The sequence below is a fragment of the Somniosus microcephalus genome, chromosome 12 (assembly GCF_052327205.1).
Source record: "Somniosus microcephalus isolate GS21.2 chromosome 12, FLI_Smic_1.0, whole genome shotgun sequence".
Classification (NCBI taxonomy): domain Eukaryota; kingdom Metazoa; phylum Chordata; class Chondrichthyes; order Squaliformes; family Somniosidae; genus Somniosus; species Somniosus microcephalus.
Window position 1 is genome coordinate 209,953,615 of NC_140998.1, and position 15,012 is coordinate 209,968,626.

The 15,012-nt window shown below is 48.5% G+C and overlaps 1 protein-coding gene across 1 annotated transcript in view; it reads left to right on the forward strand.

Annotated features, from left to right (window-relative positions):
• The window catches only part of LOC147109995 (serine protease 1-like), a 64,785-nt gene that overhangs the window by 26,572 nt on the left and 23,201 nt on the right, over nt 1–15,012 (forward strand). The window lies entirely within an intron of this gene.

The following is a 15,012-nucleotide window of genomic DNA, read 5'->3' on the forward strand; positions in this document are numbered from 1 at the left end:
AGTGTGTGTGAGTGGGTGTGTGTGTGAGTGAGTGTGTGTGAGTGTGATTGTGAGTGTGTGGGTATGTGAGTGAGTGGGTGTGTGTGTGAGTGAGTGTGTGTGGGTGTGAGTGTGATTGTGAGTGTGTGTGATTGTGAGTGTGATTGTGTGTGAGTGTGAGTGTGATTGTGAGTGTGATTGTGAGTGTGATTGTGAGTGTGATTGTGAGTGTGAGTGCGAGTGTGAGTGTGATTGTGAGTGAGTGTGTGAGTGAGTGTGTGTGAGTGTGATTGTGAGTGTGTGGGTATGTGTGTGAGTGTGTGTGAGTGTGTGGGTGTGTGTGTGAGTGAGTGTGTGTGGGTGTGAGTGTGATTGTGAGTGTGTGGGTATGTGTGTGAGTGAGTGTGTGTGAGTGGGTGTGTGTGTGAGTGAGTGTGTGTGATTGTGAGTGTGATTGTGTGAGTGTGATTGTGAGTGTGATTGTGAGTGTGATTGTGAGTGTGAGTGTGAGTGTGAGTGTGTGTGAGTGTGAGTGTGTGTGAGTGTGAGTGTGTGTGAGTGTGAGTGTGAGTGTGTGTGAGTGTGAGTGTGTGTGTGAGTGTGTGGGTATGTGTGTGAGTGTGTGTGAGTGTGTGGGTGTGGGTGGGTGTGAGTGTGATTGTGAGTGTGTGTGATTGTGAGTGTGTGTGTGCGTGTGCGTGTGAGTGTGAGTGAGTGTGTATGTGTGTGTGTGAGTGTGAGTGAGTGTGTGTGAGTGAGTGTGTGTGAGTGTGAGTGTAGGTGTGACTGAGTGTGTGAGTGAGAGTGTGAGTGTATGTGTGTGTGTGTGTGTGTGTGAATGAGTGTGAGTGAGTGTGTGTGTGAGTGTGTGTGTGTGAGTGTGTGTGTGAGAGTGCGAGTGTAGGTGCGACTAAGTGAGTGTGTGAGTGAGAGTGTGCGTGTGTGTGTGAGTGTGTGTGTGTGTGAGTGTGTGTGTGAGTGAGTGTGTGTGAGTGTGAGTGTGTGTTAGTGTGCGAGTGAGTGTGAGTGTGTGTGTGAGTGAATGTGTGTGAGTGAGTGTTTGTGAGTGAGTGTGTGTGTGAGTGTGAGGGTGCGTGTGAGTGTGTGTGTCTGTGTGTGTGTGAGAGTGTGTGTGTGAGAGTGTTTGTGTGAGAGAGTGTGTGTGAGTGTGAGTGTGTGAGTGTGTGTGAGAGTGTGTGTGTGAGAGAGTGTGTGAGTGTGAGTGTGTGTGTGTGTGTGAGTGAGTGTGTGTGTGTGAGTGAGTGTGTGTGAGTGAGTGTGTGTGTGTATGTGAGTGTGAGGGTGTGTGTGAGGGTGTGTGTGAGTGTGAGTGTGTGTGTGAGTGTGCGAGTGAGTGAGTGTGTGTGAGTGTGAGGGTGCGTGTGAGTGTGTGTGAGAGTGTGTGTGAGAGTTTGTGTGTGTGAAAGTGTGTGTGTGAGAGTGTGTGAGTGTGTGTGAGTGTGTGTGAGAGTGTGTGTATGAGCGTGAGTGTGTGAGTGTGAGTGTAGGTGTGAGTGAGAGTGTGAGTGTGTGTAGGTGTGCATGTGTGTGTGAGTGTGAGTGTGTGTAGGTGTGAGTGTGTAGGTGTGATTGTGTGTGCTTGTGTGAGTGTCAGAATGTGTGTGAGTGTGAGTGTGTGTGTGTGGGTGTGTGAGTGTGAATGTGTGTGTGAGAGTGTGAGTGTGAGTGTGTGAGTGCGAGTGAGTATGTGTGTGTGTCTGTAATTGTGACTGTGTGTGTGATGGTGTATGTGTGTAGGTGTGACTTTGTGTGAGGGTGTATGTGTGTAGATGTGAGTATGTGTGTGTGTGTGAGTGTGTGTGTAGGTGTGAGTGTGTGTGATTGTGTGTGTGTGTGAGAGAGTGTGAGTCTGTATGTGAGAGAGTGTGAGTGTGTGTGTGAGTGTGTGTGTGAGAGTTTGTGTGTAAGTGACTGTGTCTGAGTGTGTGTGATTGTGTATGTGTACATGTATGAGTGTGTGTGAGTGAGTGTGTGTGTGAGTGTGAGTGTGTGTGAGAGAATGTGTGTGAGTGAGTGAGAGTGTGTAGGTGTGTATGTGTGAGTGTGAGTGTGTGTAGGTGTGTGTGTGTGAGTGTGTGTGAGTGTGTGTTTGTGAGTGTGAGTGTATGTGTGTGTGTGTGAGTGACAGAGTGTGTGTGAGTGTATGTGAGTGTGAGTCTGTGTAGGTGTGAGTGTGTAGGTATGAGTGTGTGTGCTTGTGAGGGTGTGAGAGTGTGTGTGTGTGTGTGAGAGTGTGACAGTGTTTAGGTGTGTGTGTGTGTATGAGTGTGTGTAGGTGTGAGTGTGTAGGTGTGAGTGTGTGTGCATGTGTGAGTGTGCATGTGTGTGAGAGCGTGAGTGTGAGTGTGTGTGTGTGAGTGAGTGGGAGTGTGAGTTTCTGAGAGTGTGAGTGTGTGTGTGTGAGTGAGTGTGTGTGTGTGAGTGTGATTGTGTGTGAGCATGTGTGACTGTGTGTGAGTGTGTGTGTGAGTGTAAGTGTGTGTGTAGGTGTGTATGTGTGTGAGTGTGAGTGTGTGTGTGAGAATGTGACAGTGTGTAGGTGTGGGTGTGTGTGTGAGAGTGTGTGTGTAGGTGTGACTGTGTGTGTGAGGGTGTATGTGTGTAGATGTGAGTGTGTGTGTGAGTGTGAGTGAGTGTGTGTGTGTGTGAGAGAGAGTGTGTGTGAGTGTGTGTGTGAGAGTGTGTGAATCTGTGTGTGAGAGAGTGTGAGTGTGTGTGTGAAAGTGTGAGTCTGTGTGTGTGTGAGAGTGAGTGTGTGTACGTGACTGTGTCTGAGTGTGTGTGATTGTGTATGTGTATATGTATGAGTGTGAGAGTGTGAGTGTGAGAGTGTGAGTGTGAGTGTGTGTGTGTGAGTGTGAGGGTGTGTGTGAGGGTGTGTATGAGTGTGTGTGTGCGAGTGAGTGAGGTGTGTGAGTGAATGTGTGTGTGAGTGTGAGTGTGTGAGTGTGTGTGTGTAGGTGTGCAAGTGTGTGAGTGTGTGTGTGTGAGAGAGTGTGTGTGTGTGAGTGTGTGTGTGACAGAGTGTGTGTGAGTGTGAGTGTGTGTAGGTGTGAGTGTGTAGGTGTGAGTGTGTGTGCTTGTGAGAGTGTGTGTGAGTGTGTGTGTGTGTGTGTGTGTGAATGTGTGTGTGAGAGTGTGACAGTGTTTAGGTGTGTGTGTAGGTGTGAGTGTGTGTAGGTGAGAGTGTGTGATTGTGAGTGTGAGTGTAGGTGTGAGTGAGTGAGAGTGTGAGTGTATGTAAGTGTGTGAGTGTGAGTGTAGGTGTGAGTGTGTGAGTGTGTATGAATGTGTGTGAGTGAGAGAGTGTGTGTGTGACAGGATGTGGGTGAGTGTGAGTGTGTGTAGGTGTGAGTGTGTGTGCTTGTGAGACTGTGAGTGTGTGTGTGTGTGGGTGTGTGAGTGTGAATGTGTGTGAGAGAGTGTGTTGAGTGTGTGTGTGAGAGTGTGTGAATCTGTGTGTGAGAGAGTGTGAGTGTGTGTGTGAGAGTGTGAGTCTGTGTGTGTGTGAGAGTGAGTGTGTGTACGTGACTGTGTCTGAGTGTGTGTGATTGTGTATGTGTACATGTATTAGTGAGTGTGAGTGTGAGTGTGTGTGTGTGAGTGTGTGTGTGCGAGTGAGTGAGTGTGTGTGTGAGTGAATGTGTGTGAGTGAGTGAGTGTGAGTGTGTGTGTGTGCGTAGGTGTGCAAGTGTGTGAGTGTGTGTGAGTGTGTGTGTGTGTGAGAGAGTGTGTGTGTGTGAGTGTGTGTGTGTGACAGAGTGTGTGTGAGTGTGAGTGTGTGTAGGTGTGAGTGTGTGTGCTTGTGAGAGTGTGAGAGTGTGTGTGAGTGTGAGTGTGGGTGTGAGTGTGAATGTGTGTGTGAGAGAGTGTGACAGTGTTTAGGTGTGTGTGTATGTGAGTGTGTGTAGGTGTGAGTGTGTAGGTGTGTGTGTGAGTGTGTGATTGTGAGTGTGAGTGTAGGTGTGAGTGTGAGTGAGAGTGTGAGTGTATGTAAGTGTGTGTGTGTGAGTGTGTGTGTGAGTGTGTGAGTGTGTGTGAGTGTGTGTGAGTGAGAGAGTGTGTGTGTGTGACAGGATGTGGGTGAGTGTGAGTGTGTGTAGGTGTGAGTGTGTGCGTGAGTGTGTGTGTGGGTGTGTGAGTGTGAATGTGTGTGTGAGAGTGTGACAGAGTTTAGGTGTGTGTGTGTGCATGTGAGTGTGTGTAGGTGTGAGTGTGTGTAGGTGTGAGTGTGTGAGTGTGTGTGCATGTGTGAGTGTGCAAGTGTGTGAAAGCGTGAGTATGAGTGTGTGTGAGTGAGTGAGTGTGAGTGTCAGTTTGTGAGTGTGAGTGAATGTGTGTGTGTGTGAGCATGTGTGTGGGAGTGTGTGTGTGAGTGTGAGTGTGAGTGAATGAGTGTGTATGTGAGTGTGAGGGTGTGTGTGAGTGTGTGTGTAGTGTGTGTGTGAGTGTGAGTGAGTGTGTGTGAGTGTGTATATGTGTGTGTTAGTGTAGGTGTGTGTGAGAATGTGTGTGTGAGAGAGTGTGTGTGAGTGTGAGTTTAGGTGTGTGTGAGTGAGAGTGTGTGTGTGAGTGTGAGTGTGTGTAGTTGTGAGTGTGAGTGAATGTGTGAGTGAGAATGTGAGTGTGTGTAGGTGTGCATGTGTGTGTGTGAGTGTGTGTAGGTGTGAGTGTGTAGGTGTGAGTGTGTGTGCTTGTGTGAGTGTCAGAGTGTGTGTGAGTGAGTGTGTGTGTGTGGGTGTGTGAGTGTGAATGTGTGTGTGAGAGTGTGTGTGAGTGTGAGTGTGTGTAGGTGTGCATGTGTGTGTGTGAGTGTGTGTAGGTGTGAGTGTGTGTGCTTGTGTGAGTGTCAGAGTGTGTGTGAGTGAGTGTGTGTGTGTGAGAGTGTGAGTGTGAGTGTGTGTGTGTGAGTGTGAGGGTGTGTATGAGTGTGTGTGTGTGCGAGTGAGTGAGTGTGTGTGTGAGTGTGTGAGTGTGAGTGTGAGTGTGTGTGTGAGTGTAGGTGTGAGTGTGAGTGTGTGTGTGTAGGTGTGTGAGTGTGTGTGTGTGAGAGAGTGTGTGTGTGTGAGTGTGTGTGTGACAGAGTGTCTGTGAGTGTGTGTGAGTGTGAGTGTGTGTAGGTGTGAGTGTGTGTGCTTGTGAGAGTGTGTGTGGGTGTGTGAGTGTGAATGTGTGTGTGAGAGTGTGACAGTGTTTAGGTGTGTGTGTGTGTGAGTGTGTGTAGGTGTGAGTGTGTAGGTGTGTGTGTGAGTGTGTGATTGTGAGTGTGAGTGTAGGTGTGAGTGTGAGTGAGAGTGTGAGTGTATGTAAGTGTGTGAGTGTGTGTGTGTGTGAGTGTGTGTGTAGGTGTGAGTGTGTGAGTGTGTATGAGTGTGTGTGAGTGAGAGAGTGTGTGTGTGACAGGATGTGGGTGAGTGTAAGTGTGTGTAGGTGTGAGTGTGTGTGCTTGTGAGACTGTGAGTGTGTGTGTGTGTGGGTGTGTGAGTGTGAATGTGTGTGAGAGAGTGTGTTGAGTGTGTGTGTGAGAGTGTGAATCTGTGTGTGAGAGAGTGTGAGTGTGTGTGTGAGAGTGTGAGTCTGTGTGTGTGTGTACGTGACTGTGTCTGAGTGTGTGTGATTGTGTATGTGTACATGTGTGAGTGTGAGAGTGTGAGTGTGTGTGTGTGAGTGTGAGGGTGTGTATGAGTGTGTGTGTGTGCGAGTGAGTGAGTGTGTGTGTGAGTGAATGTGTGTGAGTGAGTGAGTGTGTGTGTGAGTGTGTGTGTGTGCGTAGGTGTGTGAGTGTGTGTGTGTGTGAGAGAGTGTGTGTGTGTGAGTGTGTGTGTGTGACAGAGTGTGTGTGAGTGTGTGTGAGTGAGTGTGTGTAGGTGTGAGTGTGTGTGCTTGTGAGAGTGTGACTGTGAGTGTGTGTGTGTGTGGGTGTGTGAGTGTGAATGTGTGTGAGAGAGTGTGTTGAGTGTGTGTGTGAGAGTGTGAATCTGTGTGTGAGAGAGTGTGAGTGTGTGTGTGAGAGTGTGAGTCTGTGTGTGTGTGTACGTGACTGTGTCTGAGTGTGTGTGATTGTGTATGTGTACATGTGTGAGTGTGAGAGTGTGAGTGTGTGTGTGAGAGTGTGAGTCTGTGTGTGTGTGTACGTGACTGTGTCTGAGTGTGTGTGATTGTGTATGTGTACATGTGTGTGTGTGCGAGTGAGTGAGTGTGTGTGTGAGTGAATGTGTGTGAGTGAGTGAGTGTGTGTGTGAGTGTGTGTGTGTGCGTAGGTGTGTGAGTGTGTGTGTGTGTGAGAGAGTGTGTGTGTGTGAGTGTGTGTGTGTGACAGAGTGTGTGTGAGTGTGTGTGAGTGTGAGTGTGTGTAGGTGTGAGTGTGTGTGCTTGTGAGAGTGTGAGTGTGAGTGTGTGTGTGTGTGGGTGTGTGAGTGTGAATGTGTGTGAGTGTGACAGTGTTTAGGTGTGTGTGTATGTGAGTGTGTGTAGGTGTGAGTGTGTAGGTGTGTGTGTGAGTGTGTGATTGTGAGTGTGAGTGTAGGTGTGAGTGTGAGTGAGAGTGTGAGTGTATGTAAGTGTGTGAGTGTGTGTGTGTGTGAGTGTGAGTGTAGGTGTGAGTGTGTGTGAGTGAGTGTGTGTGAGTGAGAGTGTGTGTGTGTGACAGGATGTGGGTGAGTGTGAGTGTGTGTGCTTGTGAGAGTGTGTGAGTGTGTGTGTGGGTGTGTGAGTGTGAATGTGTGTGTGAGAGTGTGACAGAGTTTAGGTGTGTGTGTGTGCATGTGAGTGTGTGTAGGTGTGAGTGTGTGTAGGTGTGAGTGTGTGTGCATGTGTGAGTGTGCAAGTGTGTGAAAGCGTGAGTATGAGTGTGTGTGAGTGAGTGAGTGTGAGTGTCAGTTTGTGAGAGTGTGAGTGAATGTGTGTGTGTGTGAGTGTGATTGTGTGTGAGCATGTGTGAGTGTGTGTGTGGGTGTGTGAGTGTGAATGTGTGTGTGAGAGTGTGACAGAGTTTAGGTGTGTGTGTGTGTAGGTGTGAGTGTGTGTAGGTGTGAGTGTGTGTGCATGTGTGAGTGTGCAAGTGTGTGAAAGCATGAGTATGAGTGTGTGTGAGTGAGTGAGTGTGAGTGTCAGTTTGTGAGAGTGTGAGTGAATGTGTGTGTGTGTGAGTGTGATTGTGTGTGAGCATGTGTGAGTGTGTGTGGGAGTGTGTGTGAGTGTGAGTGTGAGTGTGAGTGTGAGAGTGAGTGTGAGTGTGAGAGTGAGTGTGAGAGTGAGTGTGAGAGTGAGTGTGAGAGTGAGTGTGTGTGTGAGTGTGCGTGTGAGTGTGCGTGTGAGTGTGCGTGTGAGTGAATGTGTGTGAGTGAGTGTGTGTGAGTGTGTATGTGAGTGTGAGTGTGTGTGTGTAGTGTGTGTGTGAGAGTGTGAGTGAGTGTGTGTGAGTGTGTATATGTGTGTGAGTGTGCGTGTGTTAGTGTAGGTGTGTGTGAGAATGTGTGTGTGAGAGAGTGTGTGTAAGTGAGTTTAGGTGTGTGTGAGAGTGTGTGTGTGAGTGAGAGTGTGTTTATGAGTGTAAGTGTGTGTGAGTGTGTGTGTAGTTGTGAGTGTGAGTGTGAGTGAATGTGTGAGTGAGAGTGTGAGTGTGTGTAGGTGTGCATGTGTGTGTGTGAGTGTGTGTAGGTGTGAGTGTGTGTGCTTGTGTGAGTGTCAGAGAGTGTGTGAGTGAGTGTGTGTGTGGGTGTGTGAGTGTGAATGTGTGTGTGAGAGTGTGAGTGTGAGTGAGAGTGAGTGTGTGTGAGTATGTGTGTGCGTGAGTGTATGTGCGTAATTGTCACTGTGCGTGAGGGTGTATGTGTGTAGATGTGAGTGAGTGAGTGTGAGTGCATGTGTGTGTGTGTATGAGAGAGCGAGTCTGTGTGTGTGAGAGAGTGTGAGTGTGACTGAGTGTGTGTGTGAGAGTGTGTGTGTAAGTGACTGTGTCAGAGTGTGTGTGATTGTGTATGTGTACTTGTATGAGTGTGTGTGAGTGTGTGTGTGTGTGTGTGAGAGAGTGTGTGTGAGTGAGTAGGAGTGTGTAGGTGTGTGTGTGTGTGAGTGTGTGTGTGTGTAGGTGTGACTGAGTGAGTGTGTGAGTGTGTGTGTGTGAGTGTGTGTGTAGGTGTGTGTGTGTGTGTGAGTGTGAGTGTAGGTGTGTGAGTGTGTGTGAGTGTGTGTAGGTGTGCATGTGTGTGAGTGAGTGTGCGTGTGTGAGAGAGTGTGTGTGTGAGACAGAGTGTGTGTGAGTGTGTGTGAATGTGTGAGTGAGAGTGTGACAGTGCTAGGTGTGTGTGTGTGAGTGTGTGTAGGTGTGAGTGTGTAGGTGTGAGTGTGTGTGAGTGTGTGATTGTGAGTGTGAGTGTAGGTGTGAGTGAGAGTGTGAGTGTGAGTGAGTGTGTGAGTGTGAGTGTGAGTGTAGGTGTGAGTGTGTGAGTGTGTGCAGGTGTGAGTGTGTGTAGGTGTGAGTGTGTAGGTGTGAGTGTGTGTGAGTGTGTGATTGTGAGTGTAGGTGTGAGTGTGAGTGTGAGTGTGTGTGAGTGAGTGTGTGTGGTTGAGTGTGAGTGTAGGTGTGAGTGTGTGTGTGAGGGAGTGTGTGAGTGTGAATGTGTGTGTGAGAGTGTGAGTGTGAGTGAGTATGTGTGTGTGTGAGTGTGTGTCTGTAATTATGACTGTGTGTGTGATGGTGTATGTGTGTAGGTGTGACTTTGTGTGAGGGTGTATGTGTGTAGATGTGAGTATGTGTGTGTGTGAGTGTGTGTGTAGGTGTGAGTGTGTGTGATTGTGCGTGTGTGAGTGAGTGTGTGAGTGTGTGTGTGTGTGAGTGTGTGTGTGTATGAGAGAGTGTGAGTCTGTTTGTGAGAGAGTGTGAGTGTGTGTGTGAGTGTGTGTGTGAGAGTTTGTGTGTAAGTGACTGTGTCTGAGTGTGTGTGATTGTGTATGTGTACATGTATGAGTGTGTGTGAGTGTGTGTGAGTGTGTGTGAGTGAGTGTGTGTGTGAGTGTGAGTGTAGGTGTGAGTGTGTGTGAGAGAATGTGTGTGAGTGAGTGAGAGTGTGTCGGTGTGTATGTGTGAGTGTGAGTGTGTGTGTGTGAGTGTGTGTGTAGGTGTGTGTTTGTGAGTGAGAGTGTAGGTGTGAGTGTGAGTGAGTGTGTGTGAGTGTGTGTGTGTGTGAGTGTAGGTGTGAGTGTGTGTGAGTGTGTGTGAGTATGTGTGTGAGTGAGAGAGAGTGTGTGTGTGTGTGAGTGTGTGTGTGACAGAGTGTGTGTGAGTGTATGTGAGTGTGAGTCTGTGTAGGTGTGAGTGTGTAGGTATGAGTGTGTGTGCTTGTGAGGGTGTGAGAGTGTGTGTGTGTGTGAGAGTGTGACAGTGTTTAGGTGTGTGTGTGTGTGTGAGTGTGTGTAGGTGTGAGTGTGTAGGTGTGAGTGTGTGTGCATGTGTGAGTGTGCATGAGTGAGTGTGAGTGTGTGTGTGAGTGAGTGTGAGTGTGAGTTTGTGAGAGTGTGAGTGTGTGTGTGTGAGTGTGATTGTGTGTGAGCATGTGTGACTGTGTGTGAGTGTGTGTGTGAGTGTAAGTGTGTGTGTAGGTGTGTATGTGTGTGAGTGTGTGTGTGAGAATGTGACAGTGTGTAGGTGTGGGTGTGTGTGTGAGAGTGTGTGTGTAGGTGTGACTGTGTGTGTGAGGGTGTATGTGTGTAGATCTGAGTGTGTGTGTGAGTGTGAGTGAGTGAGTGTGTGTGTGTGTGTGAGAGAGTGTGTTGAGTGTGTGTGTGAGAGTGTGTGAATCTGTGTGTGAGAGAGTGTGAGTGTGTGTGTGAGAGTGTGAGTCTGTGTGTGTGTGAGAGTGAGTGTGTACGTGACTGTGTCTGAGTGTGTGTGATTGTGTATGTGTACATGTATGAGTGTGTGTGAGTGTGTGTGTGTGAGTGTGAGGGTGTGTATGAGTGTGTGTGTGTGTGAGTGAGTGAGTGTGTGTGTGAGTGAATGTGTGTGAGTGAGTGAGCATGTGTGTAGGTGTGAGTGTAGGTGTGAGTGTGTGTGTGTGCGTAGGTGTGCAAGTGTGTGAGTGTGTGTGAGTGTGTGTGTGTGTGAGAGTGTGTGTGTGAGTGTGTGTGTGTGACAGAGTGTGTGAGTGTGTGTGAGTGTGTGTAGGTGTGAGTGTGTAGGTGTGAGTGTGTGTGCTTGTGAGAGTGTGTGTGAGTGTGTGTGTGTGTGGGTGTGTGAGTGTGAATGTGTGTGTGAGAGTGTGATAGTGTTTAGGTGTGTGTGTATGTGAGTGTGTGTAGGTGTGAGTGTGTAGGTGTGTGTGTGAGTGTGTGATTGTGAGTGAGAGTGTGAGTGTATGTAAGTGTGTGAGTGTGTGTGAGTGTGAGTGTAGGTGTGAGTGTGTGTGAGTGTGTGTGAGTGAGAGAGTGTGTGTGTGTGACAGGATGTGGGTGAGTGTGAGTGTGTGTAGGTGTGAGTGTGTGTGCTTGTGAGAGTGTGTGAGTGTGTGTGTGTGTGGGTGTGTGAGTGTGAATGTGTGTGTGAGAGTGTGACAGAGTTTAGGTGTGTGTGTGTGTATGTGAGTGTGTGTAGGTGTGAGTGTGTGTAGGTGTGAGTGTGTGCATGTGTGAGTGTGCAAGTGTGTGAAAGTGTGAGTATGAGTGTGTGTGAGTGAGTGAGTGTGAGTGTGAGTTTGTGAGAGTGTGAGTGAATGTGTGTGTGAGATGTGATTGTGTGTGAGCATGTGTGACTGTGAGTGAGTGTGAGTGTGAGAGTGTGTGTGTGAGTGTGTGTGTGAGTGTGAGTGTGAGTGTGAGTGAGTGTGTGTGTGAGTGAATGTGTGTGAGTGTGTATGTGAGTGTGAGTGTGTGAGTGTGTGTGAGTGTGTATATGTGTGTGAGTGTGCGTGTGTTAGTGTAGGTGTGTGTGAGAATGTGTGTGTGAGAGAGTGTGTGAGTGTGAGTTTAGGTGTGTGTGAGAGTGTGTGTGTGAGAGAGTGTGTGTGAGTGAGAGTGTGTGTATGTGTGTGAGTGTGTGTGTAGTTGTGAGTGTGAGTGAATGTGTGAGTGAGAGTGTGAGTGTGTGTAGGTGTGCATGTGTGTGTGTGTGAGTGTGTGTAGGTGTGAGTGTGTAGGTGTGAGTGTGTGTGCTTGTGTGAGTGTCAGAGTGTGTGTGGGTGTGTGAGTGTGAATGTGTGTGTGAGAGTGTGAGTGAGAGTGAGTGTGTGTGAGTATGTGTGTGTGTAGGTGTGACTGTGTGTGTGAGGGTGTATGTGTGTAGATGTGAGTGTGTGTGTGTGTGTGTGTAGGTGTGAGTGTGGGTGATTGTTTGTGAGTGAGTGTGTGAGTGTGTGAGTGTGAGTGTGTAGGTGTGAGTGTGTGTGAGAGAGTGTGTGTGAGTGAGTGAGAGTGTGTAGGTGTGTGTGTGTGAGTGTGAGTGTGTGTAGGTGTGACTGTGAGTGAGTGTGAGTGAGAGTGTGAGTGTGTGTGTGTGAGTGTGTGTGTAGGTGTGTGTGTGTGTGTGTGTGTGAGTGTGAGTGTAGGTGTGTGAGTGTGTGAGTGTGTGTAGGTGTGCATGTGTGTGAGTGAGTGTGCGTGTGTGAGAGAGTGTGTGTGTGTGAGACAGAGTGTGTGTGAGTGTGTGTGAATGTGTGAGTGAGAGTGTGACAGTGCTAGGTGTGTGTGTAGGTGTGAGTGTGTAGGTGTGAGTGTGATTGTGAGTGTGAGTGTAGGTGTGAGTGTGAGTGTGAGTGAGTGAGTGTGTGTGAGTGTAGGTGTGAGTGTGTGAGTGTGTGCAGGTGTGAGTGTGTGTAGGTGTGAGTGTAGGTGTGAGTGTGTGTGAGTGTGTGATTGTGAGTGTAGGTGTGAGTGTGAGTGTGTGTGAGTGTGTGAGTGAGTGTGTGTGGTTGAGTGTGAGTGTAGGTGTGAGTGTGTGTGTGAGTGTGAATGTGTGTGTGAGTGTGAGTGAGTATGTGTGTGTGTGAGTGTGTGTCTGTAATTGTGACTGTGTGTGTGATGGTGTATGTGTGTAGGTGTGACTTTGTGTGAGGGTGTATGTGTGTAGATGTGAGTATGTGTGTGTGTGAGTGTGTGTGTAGGTGTGAGTGTGTGTGATTGTGTGTGTGTGAGTGAGTGTGTGTGTGTGTGTGAGTGTGTGTGTGTATGAGAGAGTGTGAGTCTGTTTGTGAGAGAGTGTGAGTGTGTGTGTGAGTGTGTGTGTGAGAGTTTGTGTGTAAGTGACTGTGTCTGAGTGTATGTGATTGTGTATGTGTACATGTATGAGTGTGTGTGAGTGAGTGTGTGTGTGAGTGTGAGTGTAGGTGTGAGTGTGTGTGAGAGAATGTGTGTGAGTGAGTGAGAGTGTGTAGGTGTGTATGTGTGAGTGTGAGTGTGTGTAGGTGTGACTGTGAGTGAGTGTGAGTGTGTGTGTGTGAGTGTGTGTTTGTGAGTGTGAGTGTAGGTGTGAGTGTGAGTGAGTGTGTGAGTGTGTGTGTGTGTGTGTGAGTGTAGGTGTGAGTGTGTATGTGTGTGAGTGAGAGAGAGTGTGTGTGTGTGAGTGTGTGTGTGACAGAGTGTGTGTGAGTGTATGTGAGTGTGAGTCTGTGAAGGTGTGAGTGTGTAGGTATGAGTGTGTGTGCTTGTGAGGGTGTGAGAGTGTGTGTGTGTGTGTGAGTGTGACAGTGTTTAGGTGTGTGTGTGTGTATGAGTGTGTGTAGGTGTGAGTGTGTGTGCATGTGTGAGTGTGCATGTGTGAGAGTGTGAGTGTGTGAGTGAGTGAGTGTGAGTGTGAGTTTGTGAGTGAGAGTGTGTGTATGTGTGAGTGAGTGTGTGTGTGTGAGTGTGATTGTGTGTGAGCATGTGTGACTGTGTGAGTGTGTGTGTGAGTGTAAGTGTGTGTGTAGGTGTGTGAGTGTGAGTGTGTGTGAGAATGTGACAGTGTGTAGGTGTGGGTGTGTGTGTGAGAGTGTGTGTGTAGGTGTGACTGTGTGTGTGAGGGTGTATGTGTGTAGATGTGAGTGTGTGTGTGAGTGGGAGTGAGTGTGTGTGTGTGTGTGAGAGAGTGTGTTGAGTGTGTGTGTGAGAGTGTGTGAATCTGTGTGTGAGAGTGTGAGTGTGTGTGTGAGAGTGTGAGTCTGTGTGTGTGAGAGTGAGTGTGTGTACGTGACTGTGTCTGAGTGTGTGTGATTGTGTATGTGTACATGTATGAGTGTGTGTGAGAGTGTGAGTGTGAGTGTGTGTGTGTGAGTGTGAGGGTGTGTATGAGTGTGTGTGTGCGAGTGAGTGAGTGTGTGTGTGAGTGAATGTGTGTGAGTGAGTGTGTGTGTGAGTGTGAGTGTAGGTGTGAGTGTGTGAGTGTGTGTGAGTGTGTGTGTGTGAGAGAGTGTGTGTGTGAGTGTGTGTGTGTGACAGTGTGTGTGAGTGTGTGTGAGTGTGAGTGTGTGTAGGTGTGAGTGTGTGTGCTTGTGAGAGTGTGAGAGTGTGTGTGAGTGTGAGTGTGTGTGTGTGTGTGGGTGTGTGAGTGTGAATGTGTGTGTGAGAGTGTGACAGTGTTTAGGTGTGTGTGTATGTGAGTGTGTGTAGGTGTGAGTGTGTAGGTGTGTGTGAGTGTGTGAGTGTGAGTGTAGGTGTGAGTGTGAGTGAGAGTGTGAGTGTATGTAAGTGTGTGAGTGAGTGTGAGTGTAGGTGTGAGTGTGTGTGAGTGTGTGTGAGTGTGTGTGAGTGAGAGAGTGTGTGTGTGACAGGATGTGGGTGAGTGTGAGTGTGTGTAGGTGTGAGTGTGTGTGCTTGTGAGAGTGTGTGGGTGTGTGAGTGTGAATGTGTGTGTGAGTGTGCAAGTGTGTGAAAGCGTGAGTATGAGTGTGTGTGAGTGAGTGAGTGTGAGTGTGAGTTTGTGAGAGTGTGAGTGGATGTGTGTGTGTGTGAGTGTGACTGTGTGTGGGAGTGTGTGTGAGTGTGTATGTGAGTGTGAGGGTGTGTGTGTGTGTAGTGTGTGTGTGAGTGAGTGTGAGTGAGTGTGTGTGAGTGTGTATATGTGTGTGAGTGTGCGTGTGTTAGTGTAGGTGTGTGTGAGAATGTGTGTGTGAGAGAGTGTGTGTGAGTGTGAGTTTAGGTGTGTGTGTGAGAGTGTGTGTGTGAGAGAGTGTGTGTAGTTGTGAGTGTGAGTGTGAGTGAATGTGTGAGTGAGAGTGTGAGTGTGTGTAGGTGTGCATGTGTGTGTGTGTAGGTGTGAGTGTGTAGGTGTGTGTGAATGTGTGAGTGTGAGTGTGTGTGGGTGTATGTGCGTAATTGTGACTGTGCGTGAGGGTGTATGTGTGTAGGTGTGAGTGTGGGTGATTGTTTGTGAGTGAGTGAGTGTGTGAGTGCGTGTGTGTGTGTGTATGAGAGAGCGAGTCTGTGTGTGTGAGTGTGACTGTGAGTGTGTGTGTGAGAGTGTGTGTGTAAGTGACTGTGTCAGAGTGTGTGTGATTGTGTATGTGTACTTGTATGAGTGTGTGTGAGTGTGTGTGTGTGTAGGTGTGAGTGTGGGTGATTGTTTGTGAGTGAGTGAGTGTGTGAGTGCGTGTGTGTGTGTGTATGAGAGAGCGAGTCTGTGTGTGTGAGTGTGACTGTGAGTGTGTGTGTGAGAGTGTGTGTGTAAGTGACTGTGTCAGAGTGTGTGTGATTGTGTATGTGTACTTGTATGAGTGTGTGTGAGTGTGTGTGTAGGTGTGTGTGTGTGTGTGAGTGTGAGTGTAGGTGTGTGTGAGTGTGTGAGTCTGTGTGAGTGTGTGTAGGTGTGCATGTGTGTAAGTGAGTGTGCGTGTGTGAGAGAGTGTGTGTGTGTGAGACAGAGTGTGTGTGAGTGTGTGTGAATGTGTGAGTGAGAGTGTGACAGTGCTAGGTGTGTGTGTGAGTGTGTGTAGGTGTGAGTGTGTAGGTGTGAGTGTGTGTGAGTGTAGGTGTGAGTGTGAGTGAGTGAGTGTGTGTGTGTGAGTGTGTGAGTGTGTGCAGGTGTGAGTGTGTGTAGGTGTGAGT